The sequence below is a fragment of the Nicotiana tomentosiformis genome, chromosome 1, assembly GCF_000390325.3.
Source record: "Nicotiana tomentosiformis chromosome 1, ASM39032v3, whole genome shotgun sequence".
Classification (NCBI taxonomy): domain Eukaryota; kingdom Viridiplantae; phylum Streptophyta; class Magnoliopsida; order Solanales; family Solanaceae; genus Nicotiana; species Nicotiana tomentosiformis.
Genome location: NC_090812.1, coordinates 156,536,358 through 156,560,485, shown reverse-complemented (window position 1 = coordinate 156,560,485; position 24,128 = coordinate 156,536,358). Strand labels below are relative to the sequence as shown.

At 38.0% G+C, this 24,128-nt stretch overlaps 2 protein-coding genes and 1 long non-coding RNA gene across 8 annotated transcripts in view; all 3 read left to right on the top strand.

The window, feature by feature from the left end:
- Positions 1–24,128, top strand: part of LOC104091629 (putative disease resistance RPP13-like protein 1) — a 251,621-nt gene that overhangs the window by 76,290 nt on the left and 151,203 nt on the right. Inside the window, exons 3-5 of one of the 6 annotated variants that reach the window (XR_011413375.1) lie at positions 5,551–5,690; positions 5,834–5,906; positions 6,128–6,200. The gene's annotated coding sequence lies outside the window, so the exon portion shown is untranslated. Of the gene's footprint in view, positions 1–3,536; positions 3,614–5,550; positions 5,691–5,833; positions 5,907–6,091; positions 6,201–24,128 lie in introns of those variants that run through there. The other 5 variants (XR_011413378.1, XR_011413377.1, XR_011413379.1 and 2 more) reach the window with 5 other exon arrangements.
- Positions 1–24,128, top strand: part of LOC104091630 (uncharacterized protein At2g27730, mitochondrial-like) — a 171,435-nt gene that overhangs the window by 83,131 nt on the left and 64,176 nt on the right. The window lies entirely within an intron of this gene.
- Positions 3,904–4,831, top strand: LOC108949183 (uncharacterized). Its single transcript, XR_001973978.3, has 3 exons — positions 3,904–4,213; positions 4,349–4,490; positions 4,577–4,831. It is a non-coding gene; the product is annotated as an uncharacterized lncRNA (long non-coding RNA).

The following is a 24,128-nucleotide window of genomic DNA, read 5'->3' as shown; positions in this document are numbered from 1 at the left end:
ATACTTGCGAGGTACTTCAAACACATGTTTGGAGTTTGGGAGAAATACTAACACTTTGGTTGGTTTTGTAGACTCAGATTATGCAGGAAGATCACTGACAAGCTATGTATTTTGCATCGGTGGTTGCGCTATTAATTGGAAAGCTACATTACAATATGTAGTAGCTTTATCTACTACCGAAGAAGAATATATGGCAGTGACCGAGGCGATCAAAGAAGCTTTATGGTTGAAGGGTCTATTTGCGGAACTCAGTTTACACCAAGGTGATATTACCATTTTCTGTGATAGTCAAAGTGCCATTCACTTGACTAAAGATCAAATGTATCATGAGAGGACGAAGCACATTGATATAAAGTATCATTTCATCCGAGAAACCATTGCTGAAGGAAAATTCTCTGCTCAGAAGATCAACACTAGAGACAATCGTGCTGACGTGTTTACAAAACTTCTTCCAGTGTCCAAGTTGAAGATTTGCCTAAACTTGATTGGCATTTATGAAGAATGATTTTTCCCATTGAGATTTTTGCGTAGAAGGTGGAGCAAATTTACTATATATAAGCCGAAATTAGGTCAAGGTGGAGATTTGTAATATGGCCAAATTTTCATTATATTTGTCATGACATAATATCCATTATAACAAAATTTGTGGATCATGACATTTGCCATGACATAATATCCACTATTAGGCCAAGGATTTCTAGCTATAAATAGAGGAACTTCTTCTCATTTGAAAACACACCAATTCAAGAGCTTTTCACTCTTGTCTTTCTTTCTCCTCCTTTATTTGATTGTAGAGTATTTTATAAGAGAGTGAGTGTTGGGAAACACTTGTGTGAACCCTTTCTGTGGAGTGATCTTGTGAGGTTATTTTCTTGGGGTATTTGGGACTAATTAGAGTATTTACTCTAATTTTGTACTCTCTTTTGTACTCTTGTTGGTATAGTAAAATTGATCTTCTCCCCTTGTGGACGTAGGTCACCTTGACCGAACCACGTTAAATTTGTGTCTTCTTTATCTTCTTTAATTGCCGTTATTATCAACTTGCATTGTCTTTGTTATTGTCATTATAACGTTGTTTGACTAAATTCCGCACTATCCGGTAACCCGATCCTAACATACTGTGTGAAGTTTCATTTCCAGTAGAAACTAGAAAGAAATAAATTTGATGGTATGTCAGAATGATGTAGCTCTCCGCTATTATAGATGTTCAATTTGCTTCCTAGGACATGAATTATGTTTTGCTCTTCATTAAACACAGAGTTCTATGCTAAATCTCCATATAGAAATTATATTTCAGTGTGTGTGTATAATCAGGGACAACCATCCGAAAGTTTTAGGAAATAATTAAACTTGCATTGTCAGGAGTTGACAGCAATATGGCTTCAGATATTGTCTCAGCCAGATTGTTTTTTCATTGATGTAAGAGTAATTTTGCCTGACTGATAGCTATAGCATGTGTCCCTTTTCAGCATTCATGTGATGCTAATTTCTCTGTCCCTCCTTCTGTAGTCGTTTTTCAATTTTTTACTACTTACCTTTGCTTGCGTGTTAATTCCTTTTATTCGTTATGTCTTGTTGAGCAGTGTGTAGCGTCTATTTGCACTGTGAACCCGAAGATGCATCTTTGCTCGAAATGAAATTTAAGGTTAGCTGTCAAAAGAGTTACTTATATGTTGCAACTACAGAAATCTTTATGCATTATGACAAAAACTTATTATAAATAGGAACTTTTCATCTTACTTGTAGATTTTTAGTTCATGTATTGCTTGAACTTTCATCTCAATAGAAATTCATGTATTCTTGTTCTTTCCCCTTTTCAGTGAGTTGAGCAAGGAGGAGGTGGTTTAGAGTAATGCACAAGTCCACTATTGAATGCGAAGCTCTAACAGAATTCAAAGGTATACGCTTCACAAAGTTTGTCTCCTGTCTATGAAAAATAGAAAAGTCTGCTTCCCAATATGATTATCGGATATCAGCTTAGCAATTATTTTAATCAGGATTTGGGTAACAATATGTAAGCTATTACCGCTCTTAGCTCCATTGGTGAATGGAAAGTTGTGTTGACATTCTCAACGGCGGACCCAGAATTTTGTGCAAGCGGGTTCAATCTTAAAAGTATATAAATTTAGTTGTAAAATAGTAGTTGTCAAGTGGGTTCAAATAAAATACAACAACAACAACAACCCAGTATAATCCCACTAGTGGGGTCTGGGGAGGGTAGTGTGTACGCAGACCTTACCCCTACCCTACCCTCCCCAGACCAATAAAATATTTATGCAAAATTTACACCACTTTAATCCTAATTTATATATATACACAGTATTATTGTTTTTGAAGCGGTTCAGTTGAACCCGCTAGCCACGTCCGCCACTGGACATTCTCTATCGAATGGACAATTACCTTGAATGTGGTCTGTCAGCAAAGTGTAAGTGAAGAAAAATACTACTCTTTTGTGTGGAATTTGACATACTACTTCTCTTTGATCACTCTTAGAAAATATTGTGCAAAATTTTGTACAGCAGTTTCTTCCAATACATCAGTTAAAAGAACTAGTCATTTTCTGTTGTCGATTAAATCATCCAGTGCTATCAACTATCAAATTAAAACTGATACTTGCCCAAATTAAAATAGGTTATTTTGTTATAGCTGAGGAGACACTAGCTCTGTGTATAATACAGTTCAGCCTTGATTTGCTCTGAGTAAAGTTTTGCTGCATTCAGGGAGTTATTTTTTATAACTGTTTATGTCCCAAATTTAGAGAATGATGTTTTATCGCTGCTGGAAGAAGGGATTCCTTCGTCTCTTTCTCAGCTCCATCGGCTACCAACAATAGGTCTTTTGTGCCTCACTTCGCTTCAGCGTCTAGAAATAGCCTCCTGCTATCGATTCCATACCAATTTCTGAGGTAATATTGCTTTTTCTTCAAAATTTATTTCCCATTATATGCTTTTGTGTACAGTCATTCAAGTCTCCATGCTGGTACAAAATGCTGATATTTGAATCTTACTTCTTTTCTTTTGCAGAAGGAGGTTGATTAAAACAATGTGATGCCTGAAGTTTCAGCTCAAACCACGTCTAGAATTATTCAGGGAATGAAGTTTTATCGTCTCTTTCTGAGCTAAGATTATATTTACCACGATGAGCTCCATCGGCTACCAACAGTAGATCTTAGGTGCCTTACTTCGCTTTGATGTCCAGAAATAGCCTCCTGCTATCGATTCCATTATCGATTTCAGACTGCAGTTGAAGTTTCACATTAAAGAAAAGAAGCTATGTAAGTATTAATTCTTTGAGCATTTATTCTCTGCTGATTTTCAATCGTGCCAAGTTTTTTAGACCAGATCTTGTTGCTCTATATGGGAAGGAAAAGTTGGGCAGAGAGTTGTCAAGGATCATTCTTATGTGAAATGTCCCTCTCAATTTCATGGACACCGACAGTGTAAGTTATTCTTTTCTTTTTCAGTAGCTTTTATATTTTGTTACTTCTCTACGCTTGTTTTGTTAATTCTTTTTCTTTGTTAAATCTTGTGGAGCAGTGTGAAGCTTATATTGCCACTATGAAGCCGAGGAATCATCTTCAGGTCGGGATTAATTATGATGTTAGATGAGAAAATAGGTACTTCTCTTTTGTTTGGAATTTCACAGTACTACTGCTCTTCATCAGTCTGAGAAGCAAATACTATGCAATGTTTGAACAACAATTAAAATGACTAGTCATTTGCTAGTATCAATGTTTGAGAGTGATTTGGCAACGATACAATGTCATTTTCTCTTGGGAGGCTCTTTCAGTTTTTAGCTGAAGTTTACAATTGATATTCATATACTACTCAAACTGCATCTTGAAATTAAGTAAATGGAGGAGTGGCCAGTGATTGCTCAACCCGGTGATTGCTCAATCCCCCCCCCACTCGGTTGATAATGAACTCATATAGCGAGCAAGATAAATAAGTGATTCTCCAAAAAATGGTGCCTATTAATTTTCAAGGCTTCTATTGGCTAGTTTATTAATTGCTTGTCTTTTCTAATATTCTAGAATGCTATGCATCATTTATTTCTGTTGCAAAAATTATTAGTTCCTTGATTCCCCTATTTATAGTCTCCCGTCACTTCCTGTATAACATGAATGGTTGTTTTGACAGGCAACAGTAACATGATTTATCAGTCCTTTGATCGGTGAAAAAACTGAAACGATATAAGGCTTACAATTTCTGAGGTAATATTGCTTTTTCTTCAAAATTTATTTCCCATTCTATGCTTTTGCGTACAATCATTCAAGCAGTGTATGGTCTCAAATCTCAATGCTGGTACAAAATGCTGATATTTGAAGCGAACTTCTTTTCTTTTGCAGAAGGAGGTTGATTAAATTGATGTGATGCCTGAAGTTTCAGCTCAAACCACGTCTACAATTTGTCAAGGGGGATTACTGGCCAAATTGCTCATATTTCCACCATAAGAGTCGATAGGAAATACCTGTAATGATTAAAACGAAGGTGCTATAACTGATCTAAGCTAATTCTGTTTTTTTCTTTTTTGTTTGTTTGTTGATTCTTCCCCTTTATGAAATATTGTTAAGCAGTGTGTAGCGTCTATTGTCACTATGAAGCCAAGGAAGCATTTTCATATCAGGATGAAAGATGACAAAAAAAAAGGTAATATGTTGCAACTACAGAAATTTTTATTCATTGTAAGAAAAGAAAAGACATAGTATAGGCTGAAATTAATAATTTTATCTAGGAAGTTCGTAGCAAAATGTAGTTTTAACAAACTAGAAACCTTTTTACCATTAGCATGCATAGATATGTCAGTCGGATGTGCATAGTCTTCTGATATATGAGTGTATCTTACTTGAAAAAACTTACTCAATTCTGCGAATACGCCTGCCTGAAGTTTTGTCTCAACTAACATCTCCTATATTTCTTCTACTTCATTGTTTGGAGATATCTGGTCCAAATGATGCGTTTCGAATCTTGAGTCTTATGTGTCTGGTTGAACACGAAAGTCATGCTTCATTCCTCTTATTTAAACACAGGTTATTTAAGCACGTGTTAGATCAAATTGATTTCAAGTTGATGCGACTGTATTTGATAGCACAGACTAAGATTTTATCAGTATAGCACAATAGTTAAAACATCAGTTTTTGTTTTGAATATTCAGAGGTTTGGACTGAAGATATAAACATTAAGTTATATCATGCACATATATGTCAGCCAGATGTGCATAGTCATTTGAAGATTGCTTGATCAGATGTTGTTGCTTAACATGGGAAGGAAAAGCTGGGCAGAGAGTTGTCAAGGTTCAGTCTTAATTATGTGAAATGCCCCTCTCAACGTCATTGACACATGGTGAACGCGTGTTTGTGTACTTCAGTAATTACATTGAAAATATATTGAACAAAAACAATATAAATTTTTAAATATCTAGCAGTTATTTCCTTGAGTATAGCTCATCCAATGGAAAAGTGTTCAATTCTTTGTTTGTTTATGCATATATAAAACCAAGAGTAGATACCAAAAACCTAGCCAACCTGTAATTTTTTTGTAATTGTTATAGTCAATGCACACTTGGTGAATTGGCCAAATCTGGTGCATATCCTCACTCACACTCAGATCGTGTCGGCCATCTCTGCACCATCATATGTTGGCGCAAAGGCGAGACTGCCTCAGCATTTGGATTGATGGTTACCTCATCCAGTATGCTACCTAAAGTTCTATCCTCTTATTAACATAAGCTATTTTGTCAGTAAACTCGTCTGTAATATCCTTTCTATGTACTTCTCCATGTTTGTTTACTAGTTGTTTTTTACTGTCACATAATGTTTATTTGTTTATTTCAGTCCTTTGAAGAAGCAAAAGTTCGAGTGCAGTTGGAAAGGCAAGGAAACATATGCTACTTGGAATGATTTCAAGGTTAGATAACAAACATATACAGGTAGTAGTTTTCAATTTACTCGTTAAACTTGACAGCATAACCAAGAAAGAGCCATCTCTTATTAGTTCTTTTGTTTCAGTTGATGCATATTAGCTGTTCAAAATATGATGCAGAATAACTTGGTACTTTATTTTGAGGATTTCCTCCTTTGCTTCTCTACTAGCTCGATTTGGCCGTTGATACATTGTCATTGTTGCAGTTGTTCAATCCTCTGTTCGTTGTTCTTAAGCTCAAGTAAATTCGTGGAATCGCAATCAGAAACATGCAATCTCTATTTCACAATAAGGTACTTTTTCAAACTCAGTTCTTTTTCATCATGTAGCGCTTTGTTCATTTTATCTTTGAGTTTCTAACTACCCTACATTTGATAGGTAATACTGATGAATTTTCCCATTTCCGAAATTCTAGAGCATAGTTGAATGGATATTAAATTGTCACCTTCCAACTTCATTTTATCTGTTTGTGTTTTTTTTTTCCTTTCCCTTTTTCAGTCAGCCTCATGTGACAACTTAGAACTTGCATCAGAGGTTAGGAAACAGAACGGACGTATCATGATGTCGTTGAAACTATGCTAGATCTTGAAATAATTGAGAAGCCTTCAGTTGTTGATTAATTGTTAAACCAAGTAACCTCAGAGATGAAATGGCAGCTTGGCTCCCTTGATGTTGCTTTGTTCTTCTATCTTCTTCATTGTAAAAAATTGATTGGGAGCTATAACATATTGAAACTTCTTCAGTTGGCAGTAAGTTTAGGAATCATTTTCGTAGTCAGATAAAACCATGATTGTTGATTACTTGTTTAGAGGAATCATTCATGCATAGCTATACAAATGTGGGCTGCTGGAATAGTAGCACATTGATTGGCCAAGTGTTCTAACATATCCGTTTCTTTTGTTTTCAGTTTGGTTTATATGAGTTGAGAAGGGAAAGCTGTTGAGATATTTAAGTTACTCTGAGAAGGGACTTTCTATTAGGCCTTTCTGCTCTGGTTACGTTTGGTCAACAAAAAGCAAAAGACGACATTATTATTGGACTTTCTGTATTGAGTAATCTGAACTTCTGGATGTTAATGATTAGAGCAAACTAAATGCACTGTAAAATGTACAAGAAAAGGGGGAGATTCTGAGGAGAGAACGTTAAATATCAGTGAGAAGAGAAAGTGGAGTTTCAATGGTCTCTTATTTTCTTTCCTCAAGTTGGCTAGTGAAAGCTGTACAAGCATTCTTTGGAAGTTGGACCTACATTCTGTCTTGTTAATTCAGCTCCAGATTTAGGACGGGTTCAACTGAAGTCATTGCTTTTGGCTTACGTATCATTTGCCACTCAACTTTGATAGCTGAATATTTTGTTAGAGATTGTAGGATTTTGCTTATATGGTGTTTCTTACTCGTTGGAAGTTTGGTTGAGCAATAATAGAAAATAAATGGAAGTTTGGTTGAGCAATAGTGCATTAACTTCTATCCACTAACACTATAAAGGAGTTTTTACATTAATAGTTGCCTAAATGTTAATTATAAACAATTGTCTATACAATAACTATTATGCCTCAATCCCAGAGACTCCGCCGTCTCACATATTAAACCATCATTCATGATGGTAGTAACAACGAGATTCTAGCTGATGAAATTTGGGAGTTGCCTTGCTCTATTCGACAATCTGAAAACATTAAGCAGCCAAGTATCTAAAGCCGCACCTCTCTGAAATATCTATCTTTTCGTAATTCACCTCAAGTTTGGTCACAACTCGAAGAAGGTATTCCCTCGTCCCTCACTTCACCTCGAAGTCTAGATGTTATTCTCTACTTTAGTAGCTTCCTATTTTTTGTTACTTCTATTTGCTTGTTTTTAATTCTTTTCCTTTGTTAAATCGTATTGAGTAATGAGTAGTGCGTAGAGTTTACTGCGCTATGAAGCCGAGGGAGACATCTTCAGTTTGGGATGAAATTTATTGCATGTTGAAGCAACATCTCTTTCAGCACTTTCAGACTAAGCATCTGGGCAGATTAGAGTATTTTCTGGGTACTGAGGTCGCTCAATCTAGCTCAGGTATTGTGATCTCACAACGAAAATATGCCTTAGATATTCTTGAGGAGACAGGAATGACAGGTTGTAGACCTGTTGACACACCGATGGATCCGAATTCTAAACTTCTGCTAGGACAGGGGAGCCTCTTAGCGACCCTGCAAGATATAGGCGGTTGGTTGGTAAATTAAATTACCTCACAGTGACTAGACCTGACATTTCCTTTCCTGTGAGTGTTGTGAGTCAGTTTATGGATTCTCCCTGTGATAGTCATTGGGATGCAGTTGTCCGCATTTTTCGGTATATAAAATTAGCTCCAGGCAAAGGTTTATTGTTTGAGGATTGAGGCCATGAGCAGATCGTTGGATACTCAGATGCTGATTGGGCAGAAATACCTTCTGATAGACGTTCTACGTCTGGATATTGTGTCTTAGTAGGAGGAAATTTGGTGTCTTGGAAGAGCAAGAAACAGAATGTGGTTGCTCGGTGATTCTTTTGCTCTCCCAAATTCCTCAGCTTAACAAGTTCATTTGATTTCAAGTTTTCTTCCAAAATATCTTACCAAATCAGAAAGCGATGTTTGACAGAATGGAAAGCATTTGCGACGATACCAAGTCATTTCCACATGGAATGTTTTTTCAGTTTTTAGCTGAAGTTTGCGCTCTCTATTAATTGTAGTATTCAATGTCTGGAAATGAGTCCTTTGCAGTAGCAAAAGAGAGATTAAAACAGAGGGATTATTTATTTTCAAATCTTTTGTTATCTTTTTTATAGGCAACAATTATACAATTTATCAGCCCTTAGATCTGTTGGCAGCGCGCATAGTTGAAAGGATATTAACTTTGCAATTTTCTGAGGTAGGCGAACTTAAATCAGAAAACACTAGGGAGATTAAAACAAAATGCCTAAAGAAATATTAACTGCAAATAATTTTTTATTTTTTATTGAAGGAAAAGTAATACATACAATAAGACTTTTGAGAATAACAAATCTCCTCAATCATACCCTCCCCATATTTGTAACTTTTCACACAAGGATTTCCAGCTACTATCTAAACAACGATAATAGGCATGTCTCCACGATCTCTTGAAAAGCAAACAAGAACATACTCCCCAAAAGCTAAGACCAAATCCTAATGCCATTGAAATGTAGAACCAATCCAGTTCATCTTCGTCACTCTTATCCTTTTCGGTATCAACATAAGGAATTTGACCACCCGAACTGCAGTTCGCCAAGAGTGGAAGCCCGCAAAGCTCATTTCCTTGGAAACTAGAGGAGTTAAAGCTTTGAAGTTGAGTGCCCACGGGTATCTTCCCTGACAAATTGTTATAAGATAGATTCAAGAAGCTCAAAGTCGATAAACTCGATAAGCTTTGCGGGATTTGACCAGAAAGTTGATTTTCTGAAAGATCGAGGGATTCGAGCACTGTCATGTCGCTAATTCCATTTGGGATCCTACCTGTCAGATGGTTTTTTGAGAAATTACCGATTCTCAATCCTACAAGACTGGTAAAACTTATAGGAATATCTCCGGAGAGATTATTGTTAGACATATCCATGCTTGTGACCAATGCCAATGTTTTATCATATTGGTAAATATTGCCTTTAGTTGTTACTATTGCGTTTTCTCTCACAGGTTGTCCATAATAATAATAAGCATACTCAATATAAGTTTCGCCCAACTTATTTCCGGTGACCATTGCTGTTAAATTGCTAATACACCTTGGTATAATTCCAAAGAAACTATTGTTTGCAAGGTCTATTATCTGAAGATCTTTGAGGTGACAAATTTCTGGAGGCAATTCACCATAAAATTTGTTTGAGCTAAGGCTAAGGATTATCAAATCTGAAAACTTCATTCCTAACCATGGTGGTAGTTGTCCAACGAATTCATTCTCAGCTAAATCAATTTTCAGCAACTTTGTACAGTTTGTCAATGATGAAGGTAATGGACCAGTAAGTCTATTTCTTCGGAAGTCCAAAGATTTCAAATTACTTAAAACCTCCATGGATCTTGGTATGCCCCCAATCAAGTTATTGTCCCTCAAGAATAAAATTTTCAACTCTGGCCAGTTCATCCAACAATCAGGAATTTCTCCTGACAAATCATTTCCCTCGAGTTTTAAGAACATCAATCCGTAGGATCTGTTCTTATTTGTTTCGCACAAGAGGTGAGATAAACCCCCTGAAAAGGAATTGTTTGAGAGGTCTAGCTCAATTAAATGGGGTGAAACCTGAGGTAGCGGACCACTGAAATTGTTGGAACCCAATAACATTAACTAATTATAAGGTGCTGAGATGGTTGGAACATCACCAACAAATTGGTTATGAGAAAGATCGAGCATCTGAAATTGGTAAGATAAGTTCCAAAACCAAGTTGGAACCTCACCTTGTATTCCACCATTTGATATGTCCACACTCTCTATATATTTTTGAGTTTGGAGCCACATGGGAAAGAGAGGACCAATATTCCAGCTGCCTATTTTAATATCTATGGCTTGAAAAGGTGGAATCCAGTTCTGACTCACTTTTAAAGTCAGATTATTGTTAGATGCAAAGAACTGCCATAATTGTGTCAAGTTAGTGAAATGACTTTCTGTTACAACACCTTCCAACCTATTTTTAGAGATGTCAAAATATTCTAGCATTGGGAGTTGGCTAAGACTTTCTGGGAGATTTCCAGTCAGTTTATTGTTTCCTAGTCTCAATTCCGTCACAGAAGAACTATTTCTCAATCCCGCTGGAAGGAAATTACTCCTACTGTTGAACAATTCAAATACTTCTCCCTCGAATAGATTTTCTAAGAGAATAAGCGAACGTAATTTCGATAACTTTCCAATAACATTTGGTAATTTTCCAGAAAGCATATTTCTAGAAAGGTCAATGCTAGTTATTGAGCTTAAATTTGAAATCGCATTTGAAACTACTCCCTCAATATTGTTTTCACCAAGATCAAGTGACTCCAAATCTTTGCATCGATATATCCAATTCGGGATTGAGTTGAGTTTGTTGGATGCAATATAAAGATTTCTAAGTTTTGTTACGTTTCCAGCCTCAGGAAACGGGCCAATAAAATTACTACGACGCAAATAAAGAGAAACAAGACTAGGGAGATTGAAAACCCATTTGGGAATAGAAGAACTAAAGTTATTCTCAGAAAGGTCGAGTGTTTCAAGTGAAGAAAAATTATGATGAAGTAGAGGTGGTATATGATGAAGATTACAATTATTTAAACGAAGATCAACAATAGAAGGAAGCATGTTAATGACCTGTAGCCAGTTAGTTGCATTGCTGAGATTCACACTATAAATCCCCAGATTCTCAAGATTTAAAAGACTTGGCAGCCACTCAAGGTTATTGATCCTTAGATCATATCTTGTTTCGTACCAACCACTTCTGCCTATGTGAAGCTCAATCACATGATGGGTCAGATTGTGGCACACAACCCCTCTCCATTCACAACAATCTTTTCCAACAATCCAAGAGGAGAGATGATCTCTGGGATCATATACTTCCTTCTTCAGACTCTCCAATGCTTGTTGCTCATTTTCTCTGCAAATGCCAATACAAACACTAAACTTGGTGTTTGTCAAAATGAAAAACAAGAAAAAACAGAATGTTATTGCTAAGACCTTCATGATGTGCAAAGCTTTAGACTAGGAACTGACAAGTATGTATTAAATAGTTGAAGAATACATTGTCTAGAAAGATATTGACTGTGAAAGTCGAAAACTTATTGAGTTTAAAGTATTTTGTCCTTTTAAAAACTATACAAAAGATTATAATTGACGGATCTCAATTTCTTGCTAAGTCAAGTCTTCTCCGAATTGCAACTTTATCAAGTGTCCTCGTTTGGGGCAATTTAACACCGTCCCAATTGATGAAGTGAAAACAACCTTTAGCTCCTTTTAGTTTGTAGTGATCATTTTATAAATTCTTTAATTGGAGGAAAAATTACCCTTTTTTTTAGTAAATAAAATTACCCTTACTTGGAGGTAATTCTTTAGTTAATTCCATGAAAAATAATGATCTCTCAACTCTAAAGAGGTTAAAACGTAAAATATTTTCAAACCATCAAACTAGCCAAAAACAAATGCCTCAACTTTTGGATAAAATGTATTATAAAAGGTACTCCATTAGTCTCCAAAAATATGCCTTTGAAGTTTCCAACAAGAAGATGACAGCGGTGGAAAAATTTGAAGTGTCAAATGTGTGTGAAACGACTTGTCATCAACGACGAAAATAAATTCCTCCGACCCAAAAAGTTTTAATCGAGTAAAAAAGAAAACTATATGACATATAATGGACTATTGTCATACATTTTATAATGAAAAAAGTTATCACATAAATTAAAACCAAGATAATATAGTAATTTTCCTTGTTCGTGAAATAGTGTTCATAGAACAAGTCTTTCTACAAAGTCTTCCTTTCCCATGGTGCCCCTTTTTCACGTACCATTGTTAAATTTTCAAATAACCAATAATTAAAGACACATTTCAAAATGTTAGGATCCACTTCCCAGTTTCCTGGCATTTGCATAAGTAAGAAAAGTTGACCACCATATTTGAATGTATAATTTTCTAAGCTATCAGATCAACAAATATTTCCACAAGAGAAAAAGTCTAATTTTCTTTTATGAAAGTGAATGATGACTGTGATAGCAATCTAGATGAAGTTATGAGAGGAAAACTGCACCTTGGACTATTCATTGGTTTTGCTATTTTGGGAATATTCTATTTAGTTTTTCCTCTTTGAGAATATCAACATTGCTGTTTGGGGCCATGTAACAGCGCTCCACTTGATGAAGTGAAGATGTCACGATCCAAATTCTCCCTTTGTGAACTGTCGTGACGGCATCTAGTCTCCACGACTAGGTAAGCCTAACATTCCGGAAATGAAATGAAAAACATAAAAGTTAACAACTAACAGTAACAGATAAGTTAAATAAGCATTAGAGATGTCGCTCGGCATATACATTAAACAACTCTCGAAATATACACAAACTCTCCCAAGACCCGGAACACCGTAAGTCACAAGCTTCTAAGAATTTCCTAACTGTTCTATACATCAGTACTAGAATAAATAAAAGGGAAGCAATATCAGAAGGGATAAAAGCGGACTCCGAGGTCTGCGGGCGCGGGCAGATGTACATTGAAGTCTTCTAAATGGTAGCAGCTGAGCAAACTAAACTCGAGGCTGGTAGGAAGTACCTGGATCTGCACACGAAAACATGTGTAGGAAAGGGCATGAGTACACCACAACGGTACCCATTAAGTGTCAAGCCTAACCTCAGTCGAGTAGTGATGAGATCAGGTCAGGACCCTATATATATATATATAAAATAAAAATAAGACATAATGAAATATCATGGTAATAAGGACTGAAATCTAACAAGAATGAAATCATAGAAAGGTAACAATTCAGTACATAGAGATAACAACAGGGGATCCCCCAAGATACCGTCTCGTAGTCCCAAACGTAAATGTGTAGGGGGATCTCCCGAAATACCGTTCCGTAGTCCCAAAGTAAATATGCAAGACAGGGGGATCTCCTGGAATACCGTTTCGTAGTTCCAAAGTAAATATGCAGGGGATCTCCTGGAATACCGTTTCGTAATTCCAAAGTAAATATGCAGGGGGATCTCCCGGAATACCGTTCCGTAGTCCCAAATTAAATATGCAGCTCAACCAACGGAAATAACAATTACGGCAAGAAAACTTACAGTTTAGACTAAGTACAAGTCAAGGAAAAATAAAAAATTCACTAAACATGCTGCACAGAATTCAGATAAGCAATTAAGGCAAGTAGACATGAAATTCTAAGCTAACAAGATACTACACATGCTGATATAACTCAAATAAGAAGAAGAACAGGTTATTAATCAGTGGAAATCGAGTTTTTATAATAATTAGCCCGTGTACGTACTCGTCACCTCACGTACACGATGCTCACATATCAGAAACAGTACCAAATCCTAAGGGGAGTGTCACACCTCCTTTTTCCCGATGGATAGGGAGTTTTTCCAATTAAAGTGACATTAATCGAAATGGGATTATTTATTTAGTCAGAGTCGCCATTTGGGATAATTATTTTGGTGTCCCAAGTCACCGTTTATTTTAAATCCCAAATCGAGGAAGTTTGACTCTGTTTTAAAGTCCGCAAAAATCAAAAGACCGGGTAAGGAATTCTGTTAACCGGGAGAAGGTGTTAGGCATTCCCGAATTTTGTGATTTTAGTACGGTCACTCAGCTATTAATAATTGGCCTAATTACCTGACTTATTACATGTTTAAACTTGCTGTGCATTTTTAACCTTTTAGCCGCTTTTATTTTTTATGAAAAATTATTTGAATAAATCTCGATGTCGCACACTCGTTTGTTTTTGAACACATTGCAAATCGCGTCACGTGAAACACACTCGCGATTTACAACATGTTTATTATTATTAAATGATTTAAAATTGTAAGGTCGAATCACGTGAAGTGCACACTCGAATTAGGGGTTATGTATCATGACTATTCCATAGGAACCGTACTCATAGTCACGATGATTTATTATCAATCGTGCCTAAAACAAGTTACGATGTTTGTGATTTATTTCCTAATCTAATCTGAGATTATTATGAAGGTCATAGGTTATGGAAATTATTGTACAGCAGCATGAAGTAAATTAATTTTGGGAAAGGTAAGCTAGCTTACGATGTTAATAGGCTTGGTAGATTAAATTTAATTGGCCCAAAATTTCCAAGTCATTAGAATTCAACGGCCCACTTATACTATTCATCCAGATAACTTGTTATTTATTCAAACAACCTAGACATTTAAACAAATACAGATATTTAAGGCACAGATCAACGTGACTTTCTTATCCATAATTATCTTTCTAGCAGATTCATGAAGAATATTCGAAATAACTCCAAATACTACAATAACACAATGAATACTAATAGAAACATGAGAACATTTATGGATAAAACGACACATCGAACAAAATATTCACTAACTAGTTAGAATCTAAAAGAAAAGGAGAGTGAGAGCTGGGGGGAGGGGGGGTTTAAGGGGTTGTGCGGGTGAGTTTCCAAAATGAGAGTGAGAGCTTTTCTTGATGGGCCATTTCGCTGGTTTAGGGTCTTAGGATTTAGGTTAGGTTTCTATAATTGGGTATTTTATATGGAGGTGGGAAGGCACGATAGCCATTGGATTAGAATAAAATAGATGGCTAAGATTAAGTCTTGCATTTTAAGTGGAGAGTGGGCTAATGGGTTGGGAAGAATGGACCTTTGCTTTGCTCGGCCACTAAAATCCGAAAGGAATTTTTACATTCCTATACAATATTTCAAACTTTATTACCCTCCATACTCAAGATTTAATTTAATTATATAAAATATATAAAATTACCAATTATGTACATTTTTAGGCATTTAATGATAATAATTAAATCCTAAAATCACGCTAACGTCTATATATCCCCCCCCCCCACATTTCTCTCTCCATACCCCTGTAACGACTCGGCCGGTCGTTTTGAGTATTATAACCACGTTCCCCCATTTACTGCTTAATTTATGCTTTATAGTTATTTTATGACTTACCGGGTTAGTGGGTACGGGTCCGGAAGGAATTCAGAATTAAATGAGACACTTAGTCTCATAATTAAAAATTTAAGTTAGAAAAGTGGACCAGATATGGACCTATTTGGAAACGACCTCAGATTTGAATTTTGATGATTCCAATAGCTCTGTATGGTGATTTTGGACTTAGGAGCGTGACCGGAAAATTATTTGGAGGTCGGTAGTGGAATTAGGCTTGAAATGCCGAAGGTTAAATTTTTGGAAAGTTTGATCGGATGGTTGATTTTTGGATATCGGGGTTGGAATACGATTCTGAAAATTGGAATACCTTCATTATGTCATTTATGACTTGTGTGCAAAATTTGAGGTCAATCGGACGTGATTTGATAGGTTCCGGAGTCATTTGTAGAAATTAAAATTTTCAAAGTTCATTAGGCTTGAATTAGGGTATAATTCATGGTTTTAGCGTTGTTTGAGGTTATTTGAGGATTCGACTAAGTTCGTATGATGTTTTAGGACTTGTTGGTATATTTGGTTGAGGTCCCGAGGGCCTCAGGTGAGTTTCGGATGGTTAACGGATCAAAGAAATTGAATTACAATAGCTGCTGCAATTTCCTTCTGCTGGAAATTTCTTCTGCCAGAAATCGAGCCCAGATTTGAGCCCAGAATCAAGCCCAAAAATAGAGCCCAGAATCAAGCCAAGATCGAGCCACAGTCGAGGCCATGATCGAAGGCAGGGTCGAGGATCAGGATCGAAGCCACGATCGAGCCCAAGGTCGAGGGACACGACGTGGCCCAAGATCGAGGGCCAGGATTGAGGGTCAGAATTGAGGCCAAGGATCGAGGCCCAGGATCGAGGACCACGATCAAAGGCCAAGATCGAGGCAGAACCAAGGATGTCTGGGCAGAATAATAAAGCAGGGACTTCGTCTCATTCGCCACTTTTGACAAATTGGAGCTTGAGGAGAGACGGTTTTTGATAGATTTTCAAAGAAAACTTGAGGTAAGTACATTGTTATCATTTTTACTCCATAATATTGAATTATCATCGAATAATCCAACTAGATTATATGATTTTGAGGTGTAAATCGAAGATTGGAACTTAGAAATGTGGAAATAAGATTTGTAGTTTTGATGGTCGAGTTGAGGTTGGATTTTGGAAAAACTGGTATGGGTAGACTCATGGTTGAATAGGAGATAATGTTTAGTCTCGATGTAAGAAAACGATGAGTGATAGTAGAGTGTTTCTTAGCTGGAGATGCTTGGGATAAGTAATCTACTATCTTGAAGGTAGTGACCTCATGTGTCTGCAGATATTATTGTCTTACTGTGCCTGCATCCAAAGAACAATTGTGAGTTTTGTAGGGGAAGGATGGTTCACGCTTTTGTCTTCTGCTTTTCCTGTGCTCCTGTCTTGAGATCCTGTTTGGGTCACCCTGGGTAACATCTAGCTATTTATAGAAATAAAGTTTTTCGAAAGAAATGCGTGCATTTGATGAATGTGGTTATTAAAAATATAGTAGTATGCGATATCGACTAGGTTAGATGAACCAATGACTGAGACATATTTTAGAGACATTGCAGCTTCCTTGCTCTAGCATTTTGAGGGTCCTCCTCAAAATTCTGCCCCACTTTAAAAGCAATTCTTTGATTGTTCTGTGTATGACGAAATTGGCTGGACGTGCCCAGAACTATTTTCCATAATGGGCATTGATATCTTTGAATAGGGCTGGCAAGTGGGCCGGTCCCGAGCCTAAACGGGCCAAGTGGGCTGGTCCAAACGGTCCCGGTTCTGGGCCGGTCCCAAATTAAATGGGCCAAACGGTCCCGAGCTAAATGGGCTTTTTGTAGGGATCGGGACCGGGAGCCTAAATGGTCCCGGCCCGCGGGCTAAGTGGGCCCAACATATATTTAAAAAGAAAAAATTAAATAGATATTAGAGACAAAAAGATGTTAAAAAAAATATCTAAGTCAATGCTTTGTAAATTTTATTATAGAATTGTGACCTATATTTTATTTAACATCCTAAATTTTAATATTGTAGCATATTAAAATGAAGATTTTAATATTGTCCTCCTCAAAATTCTGCCTCAGTTTCTGACCATGGCAAAAAATGAAGATTGTATTGAGATGTGACCGAACCCACATGGCTTCCTATGTATCCCCTCTTAAACGGGAATAACGTCAAGTGTAGTTCAGTTACATGAAGAAATGTAAACAATCTAAACATAATATCTCTTGACTGCGTCTGAGTTGATAGGTTTTGGCCAAACTTCTCCGTCCACCTCTGCGAGTATGAGCGTTCCTCCTATTAGTACTCTGTGAACCATGCAGGAAGATCCGCTTCAGCACCAGCTGCCCTGGTATGAATTATCTAGGCCTAACCTTTTTGTTAATAGCTCTGGACATTCTGTTTTGGTAAAGTTGACTGTGACATACTGCATTCATTCTTTTTCCGTCAATGAGAGCCAGTTGCTCATAACGACTTCGTATCTATTCTGCATCACTGAGTTCAGCCTCTTGTATGATTCTTAAAGAAGGAATTTTGACTTCGGTGGGAATAACAGCTTCAGTACCGTAGACCAGCAAGTAGGGGGTTGCCCCAGTTGATGTGCGGACCATGGTACGATATCCCAATAAGGAAAATGGTAACTTCTCATGCCATTGTTTGTGATTATCTACCATCTTTCTCAATATTTTCTTGATGTTCTTGTTGGAGGTTTCCACAGCTCCATTCATTTTAGGCATGTATGTTGTGGAATTCTTATGCTTGATCTTGAAGGTTTTACACATAGATTTTATTAAGTCACTTTTAAGGTTGGCGGCGTTAGCGGTGATGATGGATTCTGGCACCCCGAATCGGCAAACAATATGATCCCTAACAAAATCTGCGACGACTTTCTTAGTTACAACTTTGTAAGATGCAGCTTCAACCCATTTTGTGAAATAGTCTACGGCCACTAGAATGAACATGTGCCCATTCGAAGCGGCGGGTTCGATCAGACCGATGACATCCATTCCCCAAGCGGAGAAAGGCCAAGGTGCACTTGTTGTATTGAGTTCATTTGGTGGTACTCGTATCATATCCGCATGTACTTGGCATTGATGACACTTTTGGACATATCAGATGCAGTCCGTTTCCATAGTCATCCAAAAATATCCTACTCTTAATATCTTCTTAGCTAAAACAAAATCGTTCATGTGCGGTCCGCAAGCTCCGGCATGTATCTCTTCGAGCAGTTTGGAAGCTTCCTTGGTGTCAACACACCGTAATAATCCCAGATCTGGAGTTCTTCTGTACATAATTTCTCCTCTTTAGAAGAAATGGTTGGACAATCTTTGGAGTGTGCATTTCTCAGTATGATTTGCGTGCTCCGGGTACTCTCATTTTGCCAAGTATTCTTTGATGTCATGAAACCACGGATTCCCATCAGTTTCTTCTTCAACATGGGCAGAATAAGCTGGCTGATTATGGATCCCTACTGGAATAGGATCGATGAAATTCTTGTCTGGGTGTTGTATAATGGAAGATAGAGTGACCAACGCATCTGCGAACTCATTCTGGACTCTTGGAACATGCTTGAACTCTATCTTTATGAATCTCTTCCTCAATTCTTGCACATAGTATAAATACGGAAATATTTTGGTATTCTTTGTAGCCCATTCTCCAAGAACTTGGTGTACCAATAGGTCTGAGTCACCACTTACCAGCAATTCTTTAATGTTCATGTCAATGGCCAACTTGAGCCCCAAGATGCAAGCCCCGTATTCTGCCATATTATTGGTACACGAAAATCTAAGTTTTGCAGATACTGGATAGTGTTGATCCTTCTCTAATACCAAAACTGCTCCAATACCTACTCCTTTGAAGTTTGCAGCTCCATCGAAGAATATTCTCCAACCGTCATAGGTTTCAGTGATATCTTATCCTATGAAGGATACCTTTTCATCGGGAAAGTACGTTTTCAATGGTTCGTATTCTCCACCCACAGGATTTTCTGCCAAGTGATCTGCCAATGTCTGTCCCTTTATCTCTTTATGAGTTACATAGATGATGTCGAACCCACTCAGCAGTATCTGCCATTTTGCCAATTTTCCCGTAGACATGGGTTTTTGGAAGATATATTTTAACGGATCCATTCTTGATATGAGATATGTGGTGTAGGCACAGAAGTAGTGTCTCAACTTCTGATCTATCCACATTAAAGCATAGTAGGTGCGCTCCAGCAAATAATACCGTGCTTTGTAGGGTGTGAACTTCTTACTTAAATAGTATATAGCATATTCCTTTCTTCCCGTCTCGACGTGTTGTCCCAAGACATAGCCAAAATCCCCATCCAGTACAGATAAATAGAGTAGCAAAGGTCTCCCAGTTTCTGGTGGGATCAGAACATGTGGTTTGGATAAATATTCCTTGACCTTGTCAAAGGCTTTCTGGCATTCTTCAGTCCAACTTGTTGCAACATCTTTCTTTAATATTTTGAAAATCGGTTCACAAATCACAGTTGATTGTGTTATGAAATGGCTGATGTAATTGAGACGCCCCAAGAAACTCATCAATATTTCTTGTTTTTCGGAGGTGGCAAATCTTGGATAGCCTTGACCTTTGACGGGTCTAGCTCAATTCCTCGGCGGTTGACGATGAACCCTAATAACTATCCAACAGGGACTCCGAAGGCATATTTTGCGGGATTTAGTTTTAGGTTGTATCTTTGAAGTCGATCGAAGAATTTTCTCAAATCTGCTATATGATCTGTGTTTCTCTTGGATTTGATGATGATGTCGTACACCTCTATCTCCTTGTGTATCATGTAGTGGAAAATGGTTGTCATGGCCCTCGTATAGGTGGATCCAACATTCTTTAGGCCAAACGACATCATTTTGTAACAATATACTCCCCATGGTGTAATAAAAGATGTCTTTTCGGCATCCTCTTCATCCATCCAGATTTGATGATATCCCGCGAAGTAATCCACAAAGGATTGGAGTTCATGTTTGGCACATTTTTCAATCGGTATGTGTATATTGGGCAAAGTGAAATCATCTTTGGGAGTTGATCTGTTCAAATCCCGATAGTCGACACACACTCTGACCTTCCCATCTTTCTTTGGAACCGGCGTAATGTTAGCCAACCAGGTCGGATATTCAACCACTCTAAGAACCTTAGCTTTGATCTACTTGGTGACTTCCTCTTTTATGTTCCGGCTCATATCTAGCTTGCACTTTCTGAGCTTTTGTTTTACAGGCGGACACATAGGGTTGGTAGGTAGTTTATGAGCCACTACGGACGTTCTCAAACCGGTCATATCATCATAGGACCATGCAAAAATATCCTCATACTCCTCCAAGAACCGGATGTATTCTTCCTTCTCCGACGATGATAAGTTAATGCTTACACACATTTCCTTGAATATTTCGGAGTCTCTCAAATTAATTGTTTTGGTCTCATCCAAATTGGACTTAGGATTGTTTTCAAAGTTTTCCACTTCTATGACAATTTCCTCGGGTATTATATCCTCTTCCAGATCCTCTGAATCATTATCCTTATGTTGCGTTATCTCATTACATGTCACAGTCGTAGGTTCATCGGGATAGGTAATAATAATGTTGTAGAGAAAAACATGTAAAGAATAATAATAAATACTAAAAATAACAATGCATTAAATAAATCTTGAAAATGTCAAACAAGTACGGCTCGATGACTCGAGAAATTATTTCAAAACAAAATACGTTGAGAACAAAATATTGAAAATGTCTTAGATGCTCATAAACTTGCTTTCAAAATAAATGATGCTAATTGCCAGGCTACCCAAGAACTCGATGGGCCCTTGATGGTGCAGCAGTACAGTTCTTGAGAACAACTCCCTTATCTACGGTCTGAATAATGAGGCCTTCTTCCTCCTCCTCCTCCTCCTCAACTATCGCACTGCAATCTATGTCTTCATCATCCAGAAACGGATTTCTTATACCAGCTTGAACTTCATCTTCTTCGGACTCCCACATCATGTCAGCTTAATGAAATGACTGGCTTAAATGTGGTACTGGTTGCTCTAGAGGGTAATAAGGACCACGCCATGGTGACGACCAATTCTGATACTCGTGCCAGGTGTATTCATACCCAAGCCCAAAAGTTATGTCGTGATGCTTTAGCTGTATCGGTTTGGTGATCCCCTAGAGATTCTTACTGAGACCCTTGCCAGTTTCATACCCTTTCTATGCCAATATGCCTTATATCTTACTGGTCCACCATTTGTCCTTTTCAATTGCGTTGACGCGCTCGATGCGATGGTATGTTTCTCCACCCAACTTCGTGCTATTCTCGATGACCGAAACAGTTTGATTGGTGTAAATGTGATTACTCCCGTCTCCATAGATGATCACTTCCTGATGATTCCACTCAAACTTCACAACTTGATGTAGAGTAGAAGCTACGCCCCCAGTGGCATGTATCCAAGGTCGTCCCAACAATAGGTTGTAAGTAGCAAATATGTCCAACACTTGAAACTCAACATCAAACTAGGTTGAGCCCATCTATAGGTTGAGGTTGGTCTCCCCAATTGTGGCCCTTTGAGACCCATCAAATGCTTTCACATTCATACTTCCTGCTCGTATCTCGTGCAGATCTTTACCCAACCATTTTAAAGTAGTTAGTGGACATATGTTGAGACTCGAACCCCCATCTATCGGGACTTTGGAAATGAATTTGTCTTCAAACTGCACTGTGATATGCAGTGCCCTGTTGTGACTTAATCCTTCTGGTGGCAGCTCGTCTTTATGGAAAATGATCTTGTGGCTTTCCAACACGTGACCTACCATGTTGGTCATCTCTCCACTTGTGATGTTGTTGGGTACACAGGCTTCGTTCAACACCTTCATCATGACATTCCTATGTGCCTCAGAGTTTTGCAGCAGTGATAAAATGGATATTTTAGCAGGGGTTTTGTTCAGATGATCAACCACAGAATATTCCCTTGCTTGCACCTTTTTCCAAAGTTCGTCCGGGCCAGTCTCAATGACAGGCGATTTAGATGCAGTTTTATTGCTCGTTCCTCCTAAATGCTCGGGGTGTATAAACCCTACTAGTTATGGTCATGCCTTGAGCTGCACCTATTTCTTCCATTTTTGTGTTTCCTTTTCTTCTTGCTTCCGCAACATAATCCCATGGTATAGCATTAGACTTATAAGATAGCGTTGGTTCTACCATCACAGTGAAGGGCGTTGTTACTTCAATATCAAACGGAGTTGGTGCAGCTACCTCAACTTCAATTGGTGCCTGAGTCTGTACCATGATAGGTGTGAGAATGACTGGAGATGTTTCAGAATTATCCCCTTCCCTAATGAGTCCAATTTACCCCTATGAGTCCTATTTTTCATCAGTCTCTATCACGATTACTCCTCCACCCCTGTGATCTGGGAGAGGATTGTTACGGACATTGGGTGCAGCCTCATTTGCCTGTATGACTTTGGTGTCAATTAATGTCTGAATCTTATCCTTTAAAGTACAACACTCGTTAATAGTATGACCTTTCATGCATGAGTGATAGGCATAAGTCTTGTTTGGATTAATCCACGAGGAAGAGTTTTCCATAGCAACAGCGGGAATGGGAGTGATATAACCGGCAACCTTCAATCTCTCGCAAAACTGGTCTATAGGTTTAGAAATTGGGGTGTATTGTCTGGGTGGTCTGCGATCAAAATTTGGTCTAGGTTTTTGGTAGTTTTGGTGGGCTGGTGGTGAGTGGTAGTATGCGGGTTGGGTGTTATAGGTATGGTAAGTGGTGGCAGGTTGTTGGTATCTGGGAGGTGAAGGCTGATATGTAGGTGGAGGTGTTTGGTATGTGAGAGGAGTGTTAGGACCTTGGTCTACCATTACTGCACCTACTTCTTTCTTCTTGGAGATACCTCCTGACTGCAGGGCCTTATTTGTGGCTTGGAAAGCTTCAAAAATTGTCACCATTCCGCTTTTGATCCCTTCTTCTATTCTCTCTCCCAACTTGATGATATCAGAAAATTTATGGTTTTAAATATCCATCAATATTTCGTAGTATGGCGGATCCTGAGCTCTGACGAAGAACTTATTCATCTGTTCTTCTTCCAGCGCTGGCCTTAGTTTTGCAGCTTCAGACCTTCACTGAGTAGCATACTCGCGGAAAGTTTCTGTTGGCTTCTTCTTGAGATTTTGAATGTAGAAAACGTCTGGTGCATTTTCTGTGTTAAAACTGAACTGATCCATGAAATCTGATGCCATGCTCACCCAATTAACCCATTTCTTTGGGTTCTGACTGATGTACTAAGATAGGGTATCTCCGGTGAGGCTTCTCATGAACAACTCCAGGCGGATTCTTTTATCCCTCCCAACTCCTACAAGCTTGTCACAATATGTTCTCAAGTACACCTTCGGATCACCAGTTCCATCGAACATTTCGAACTTAGGAGGTTTGTAACCCTCTGGCAGTTCTACATCTAGCTGAATACACAAATATTCATAATTCAAACCCTCAATGCCTTTGCTCCTTTCGACACTTTGAACCCTCCCAGTAAGTTTCTTGAGTTCCTCTGCCATGTTCTTGATGAGTAGTTCCTTCTCAGCGGATGCGGGTATGTATAAGGTCTG